The following is a 7665-nucleotide window of genomic DNA, read 5'->3' on the forward strand; positions in this document are numbered from 1 at the left end:
GAGTACCAGAAGATTACAGATCGTGAGTTTGCTAAAGGCATTTTTGAATCTCTGAAGATGTCTCATGAAGGAAACAAGAAAGTCAAAGAATCAAAGGCATTGTCTTTGATCCAAAAGTATGAATCCTTCATCATGGAGCCAAATGAGTCCATTGAAGAAATGTTCTCCAGATTTCAATTGCTTGTAGCTGGCATACGACCTCTCAACAAGAGCTACACAACAAAAGATCATGTCATAAGGGTCATCAGGTGTCTTCCTGAAAGTTGGATGCCTTTGGTGACTTCAATAGAGCTCACGAGAGACGTTGAGAATATGAGTTTAGAAGAACTCATCAGCATTTTGAAATGCCATGAGCTGAAACGCTCAGAGATGCAAGATCTGAGAAAAAAGTCCATAGCCTTGAAATCCAAATCTGAAAAGGCTAAGGTTGAGAAGTCAAAGGCTCTTCAAGCTGAAGAAGAAGAATCTGAAGAAGCATCAGAAGATTCTGATGAAGATGAGCTGACTCTGATCTCCAAGAGACTCAACCGCATCTGGAAGCACAGGCAGAGCAAGTTCAAAGGCTCTGGAAAGGCAAAAGGAAAGTATGAGTCCTCAGGCCAGAAGAAGTCTTCAATCAAGGAAGTCACATGTTTTGAGTGCAAAGAATCTGGGCACTACAAAAGTGATTGTCCAAAGTTGAAGAAAGACAAGAAGCCAAAGAAGCACTTCAAGACGAAGAAGAGTCTGATGGTGACATTTGATGAATCAGAGTCAGAGGATGTTGACTCTGATGGTGAAGTCCAAGGACTCATGGCAATTGTCAAAGACAAGGAAGCAGAGTCAAAGGAAGCTGTTGACTCTGACTCAGAATCAGAAGGAGATCCTAACTCAGACGATGAAAATGAGGTATTTGCTTCTTTCTCTACCTCTGAACTGAAACATGCTTTGTCTGATATCATGGATAAGTATAACTCTTTATTGTCTAAGCATAAAAAGTTGAAAAAGAACTTATCTGCTGTCTCCAAGACTCCTTCTGAACATGAGAAAATTATTTCTGATTTGAAAAATGAAAATCATGCTTTGGTAAATTCTAACTCTGTGCTTAAGAACCAGATTGCTAAGTTAGAAGAAATTGTTGCCTGTGATGCCTCTGATTGTAGAAATGAATCTAAGTATGAAAAGTCTTTTCAAAGATTCCTAGCTAAAAGCGTGGATAGAAGCTTAATGGCTTCAATGATCTATGGCGTAAGCAGAAATGGAATGCATGGCATTGGCTATTCTAAACCAATTAGAAATGAGCCTTCTGTGTCTAAAGCTAAATCCTTGTATGAATGCTTTGTTCCCTCTGGTACCATATTGCCTGATCCTGTACCTGCTAAAATTGCTAAAAACCCTCTTAAAAAGGGATCTTTCTCTATGACTAAATATCATGCAAATATTCCTTTAAAATATTATGTTGAGACACCCAAGGTGATCAGAACCTCTGGGGTAACTAACAAAAGAGGACCCAGAAAGTGGGTACCTAAGGACAAGATTATCTATGTTGCAGATATCCTTGATAGCTCCACTGAAACACCAATCATGGTATCTGGACAGTGGATGCTCGCGTCACATGACGGGAGAAAAGCGTATGTTCCGAGAGCTGAAACTTAAGCCTGGAGGCGAAGTTGGCTTCGGAGGAAATGAAAAGGGTAAAATTGTTGGTACTGGTACTATTTGTGTAGATAGTAGTCCATGCATTGACAATGTTTTATTGGTAGACGGCTTAACACATAACTTATTGTCTATAAGTCAATTAGCTGACAAGGGTTATGATGTTATATTCAATCAAAAGTCGTGCCGGGCTATAAGTCAGATCGATGGCTCTGTTCTGTTTAACAGCAAGAGGAAGAACAACATTTATAAGATCAGATTATCTGAGTTGGAGGCTCAGAATGTGAAGTGCCTTCTGTCTGTTGATGAAGAGCAGTGGGTATGGCATAGACGGTTAGGGCATGCCAGTATGAGAAAGATTTCTCAGCTGAGCAAGCTAAATCTTGTCAGGGGCTTACCCAATCTGAAGTTCGCTTCAGACGCTCTTTGTGAAGCATGTCAGAAAGGCAAATTCACAAAAGTCCCTTTCAAGGCAAAGAATGTTGTCTCAACCTCAAGGCCGTTGGAACTTCTGCATATAGACCTTTTTGGACCAGTGAAAACTGAGTCTATAGGTGGCAAGAGATATGGGATGGTTATCGTTGATGACTATAGCCGCTGGACATGGGTAAAGTTTCTAACCCGCAAGGATGAGTCTCATGCTGTGTTCTCTACCTTCATTGCTCAAGTGCAAAACGAGAAGGCTTGTAGGATTGTGCGTGTCAGAAGTGACCATGGTGGAGAGTTTGAGAATGACAAGTTTGAGAGTCTGTTTGATTCCTATGGAATTGCACATGATTTCTCTTGTCCCAGAACTCCTCAACAAAATGGTGTTGTTGAGAGGAAGAACAGAACTCTTCAGGAGATGGCTAGAACCATGCTCCAAGAAACTGGCATGGCTAAGCACTTTTGGGCAGAGGCAGTAAATACAGCATGTTACATTCAGAACAGAATCTCTGTGAGACCAATTCTGAATAAGACTCCTTATGAATTGTGGAAGAACATAAAACCCAACATTTCTTATTTTCATCCTTTTGGCTGTGTTTGTTATGTTCTCAATACTAAGGATAGATTGCATAAATTTGATGCTAAGTCTTCTAAGTGTCTATTACTTGGTTATTCTGATAGATCTAAAGGTTTTAGATTTTATAATACTGATGCTAAGACTATTGAAGAATCTATTCATGTTAGATTTGATGATAAGCTTGACTCTGACCAGTCAAAGCTAGTTGAAAAGTTTGCAGATTTAAGCATTAATGTTTCTGACAAAGGCAAAGCTCCAGAGGAAGTTGAGCCAGAGGAAGATGAACCAGAGGAAGAAGCTGGTCCCTCTAACTCACAAACTCTGAAGAAGAGCAGAATCACTGCAGCTCACCCTAAGGAATTGATTCTGGGCAACAAAGATGAACCAGTCAGAACCAGATCTGCCTTCAGACCCTCTGAAGAGACCTTGCTGAGTCTGAAAGGATTGGTGTCCTTAATTGAACCCAAGTCCATAGATGAAGCTCTTCAGGACAAGGATTGGATTCTGGCCATGGAAGAAGAATTAAATCAATTCTCCAAGAACGATGTTTGGAGCTTAGTGAAGAAGCCTGAGAATGTCCATGTTATTGGAACGAAATGGGTATTCAGAAACAAGCTAAATGAGAAAGGAGATGTAGTCAGAAACAAGGCAAGGCTTGTTGCTCAAGGCTACAGCCAGCCGGAAGGAATAGACTACACTGAAACATTTGCTCCGGTAGCAAGACTGGAGGCAATCAGACTGTTGATCTCCTTCTCAGTAAATCACAACATAGTTCTACATCAGATGGACGTAAAGAGTGCCTTCCTAAATGGTTATATCTCAGAGGAAGTCTATGTTCATCAACCCCCAGGTTTTGAAGATGAAAAGAAACCAGACCATGTGTTCAAATTGAAGAAATCACTCTACGGTCTGAAGCAAGCTCCCAGAGCATGGTATGAGAGACTTAGCTCATTCCTTCTGGAGAATGAGTTTGTAAGGGGTAAAGTAGATACAACTCTTTTTTGCAAGACTTATAAAGATGATATCTTAATTGTGCAAATTTATGTTGATGATATTATATTTGGTTCTGCTAATCAATCTCTATGCAAAGAATTTTCTGAGATGATGCAGGCTGAATTTGAGATGAGTATGATGGGAGAATTAAAGTACTTTCTGGGAATACAAGTTGATCAAACACCAGAAGGAACATATATCCATCAGAGCAAGTACACTAAAGAACTTCTGAAGAAGTTCAATATGCTGGAATCTACAGTGGCCAAGACTCCAATGCATCCTACATGCATTTTGGAGAAAGAAGATAATAGTGGTAAAGTATGTCAGAAGCTCTATCGTGGAATGATAGGTTCACTTCTATACTTAACTGCATCTAGGCCAGACATATTATTTAGTGTTCACTTATGTGCTCGTTTCCAATCAGATCCAAGGGAAACCCACTTAACTGCTGTTAAGAGGATCCTAAGGTATCTGAAAGGCACCACTAACCTTGGCTTGATGTATAAGAAAACATCAGAGTATAAGCTTTCAGGTTATTGTGATGCTGATTATGCTGGAGATAGAACAGAGAGAAAAAGTACTTCTGGAAATTGTCAATTTCTGGGAAGCAATCTAGTCTCATGGGCAAGCAAGAGGCAATCAACCATTGCACTATCAACTGCAGAGGCAGAATATATCTTAGCAGCAATATGCAGCACTCAGATGCTCTGGATGAAACATCAGCTGGAGGATTATCAGATCCTTGAGAGCAATATCCCAATCTATTGTGATAACACTGCTGCAATCTCATTGAGTAAGAATCCTATCTTGCATTCAAGGGCAAAGCACATTGAGGTAAAGTATCACTTTATTAGAGATTATGTACAGAAGGGCGTACTTCTTCTGAAGTTTGTTGATACTGACCATCAATGGGCAGATATCTTTACAAAGCCCTTAGCAGAGGATAGATTTAATTTTATTCTGAAAAATCTAAACATGGACTTTTGTCCAGAGTGAAGATGGATCAGAACCTCTGACTATGATACTTCTTGATCAGAAGATGTCTAGTCCAGAAGGTAACTCAATCAGAATGTGTGTGCCCACTGGTACTGACTCTGAAGCTGAGACAACAACACGTGTGTCAGAATTTCTGATGCATAATTCCTTGTGCCCGTGTGACAGTCTGTTATGATTGCGTGTAGATATGCTTATCTCCTGTGTGTGATTGTGTATTTTACTGTTACTATCTATCTTTAATTTTCAACCGTTGATCTTAAAGTGCTTTTTGAATCAACAACGGTTATTTGATAAAACCCACTATACACACACGTTCTCGTTCACTTCCGGTTTTCACTCTAGCACTCTCTGCTTTTCAAAACCGCCTCTTTCTTGATTTCTCTCTCGATCTCTCTTCATCCTTCAAACTTCATCTTCTACCTCAAACCTTCAACCTCTTCAAAATGGTGAGACAAACCAGAAGATCTACTGCAGATGCACCTCAGTTCCCTCACATGGTAGTTGGTTTGGCAACGGGTCAAAGGGGCTCTGAGAACCCGGCACAAGAACAAGTTCAAGCTCAAGAGCAGATTGTTCCAATTGCAGAACGGGGCTGTGCCGTTCACTGCGTATTTGCTCCTGAGGAACTCCAAGTCCTGGCAGAATGGAGATTCGACCTCGACAACCTGGCTGCAAATGGGTTTGATCTTCGTCCTGAAGTCCAAGCTCAAGGTTGGGGAAACTACTTCAACCGACTTCGAGGACCGGTGTATGAGAAGTTGGTCAAGGAATTCTGGAAGCACGCCGACTACGATGATACTCAAGTGGTATCTCATATTCTTGGCAGGAAGATCATCATCACGGAGAAGTCATTCGTGAATCTGCTAGGTGCAGACACTACTTATGGGTTTCGATTCCAATTCACTGAGTCGAAGCTGAAACCCAGCACCAAAGACAAAACCAACCAGGCCCTGTACACCACTTTCAAACCAGGCAAGACAAGTTACAAGGTGATGGACCTTCACCCCAAACTCAGGATCTGGCACAAGATCCTGCTCAACTGCATCAATCAGAGACCGAAGGGCCGTTCCCCAGATTACATCAACTTCAACCAGAAGGCGATGCTGTTTTTCATTCAAGACAAGAGGAAGATCTGCCTTCCCTACTTCCTGTTCTCCTACTTGAAGGAGTGTATCCGGAAGTCTAGGACTACTGCCTCAATAAAGTCAGCAATCAAGTATATCCCCTTTGGGAGACTGCTGTCTGATCTCTTCATTGAGAGTGGCCTCATTCAAGACCTGATCAATGCTGGTTGCACAGAGGACTTGAGCACAATTGTCAGCGATGTCTTCACTGCAAACTCTCTGAAGAAGATGGGTTTGGTCCAGAAGAAGATTGCTCCTGCTCATGAAGACACATCTTCTGAGATCAGAGGAAGAAGGATGCCTCTGAATGACTACCCACTGTGGACTCAAGCAGACAATCCTGAAGCCATCAGATGCTATGTTGAAGACCTCAGGGCTCAAGGATTCGAGATTGATCTTGATGATTTCTTCAGCAGACTGCCGCCAGCTCCAGAGTTTCCTTCTCCTCCCAAGAAGAAAGCTCAGAGGAAGATGGTTCTAGAAGAATCCTCTGAAGAATCTGATGTCCCTCTGGTCAAGAAGACAAAGAGAAAGCCTGATGATGGTGATGATAGTGATAGTGAGGATGATCCTCCAAAGAAGAAGCAGAAGAAGGTCAGAATCGTGGTGAAGCCTACTCGGGTGGAACCAGCTGCTGCAGTGGTCAGAAGGACTGAACCTCCTGCCAGAGTGACTCGATCATCAGCACATTCAAGTAAGCCTGCACTTGCTTCTGATGATGATTTGAATTTATTTGATGCACTTCCTATTTCTGCCTTGCTTCAACACTCCTCAAATCCCCTCACTCCTATTCCTGAATCCCAACCAGCCGCACAAACCACCTCTCCACCACATTCCCCACGATCCTCCTTCTTTCAACCTTCTCCTACCGAAGCACCTCTCTGGAATTTGCTTCAGAACCCAACCTCTAGGTCAGAAGATCCAACCTCTCTCCTTACCATTCCGTACGACCCATTATCTTCTGAACCCATCATCCATGACCAACCAGAGCCCAACCAAACAGAACCACAACCCAGAACGTCTGGTCACTCTGCTCCCAGAGCATCAGCACGTCCTGCTGCCAGAACCACGGATACAGACTCTTCAACAGCCTTTACACCTGTATCCTTCCCAATCAATGTTGTTGATTCTTCTCCCTCCAATAACTCTGAATCAATTAGAAAATTCATGGAGGTTAGAAAAGAGAAGGTGTCTGCCTTGGAAGAGTATTACCTTACCTGTCCAAGCCCTAGGAGATATCCTGGCCCTAGACCTGAACGTCTAGTTGACCCAGATGAACCTATCTTGGCCAATCCTATCCAAGAGGCAGACCCCTTAGTTCAACAAGCTCACCCTGTTCCTGACCAACAAGAGCCCATTCAACCAGACCCTGAACCCGAACAATCAGTGTCTAACCAATCCTCGGTTAGATCACCTCACCCTCTAGTTGAAACTTCAGACCCTCACCTTGGAACCTCTGAACCCAATGCTCCCATGATTAACATTGGTTCTCCACAAGGTGCCTCTGAAGCTCATAGCAGCAATCACCCAGCCTCTCCTGCACCCAACCTCTCCATAATTCCCTATACTCACCTTCAACCCACATCTCTCTCTGAGTGCATCAATATCTTCTATCATGAAGCCTCCTTGAGGCTCCGCAATGTGCACGGTCAGACTGATCTCAGTGAGAATGCTGAAAATGTGGCTGATGAGTGGAACAATCTGAGCACTTGGCTAGTGGCTCAAGTTCCGATTATGATGCAGCTCCTGCATGCAGAGGGCAGTCAGAGCATTGAGGCTGCAACGCAAAGGTTTGCTAGAAGGGTGGCTCTTCATGAACTAGAACAGAGAAATAAGCTTCTTGAAGCTATTGAAGAAGCCAAGAGAAAGAAAGAACAAGCAGAAGAAGCTGCACGTCAAGCAGCAGCTCAAGCT

This window comes from Lotus japonicus, chromosome 4 (assembly GCF_012489685.1).
Source record: "Lotus japonicus ecotype B-129 chromosome 4, LjGifu_v1.2".
In the NCBI taxonomy this organism is placed as follows: domain Eukaryota; kingdom Viridiplantae; phylum Streptophyta; class Magnoliopsida; order Fabales; family Fabaceae; genus Lotus; species Lotus japonicus.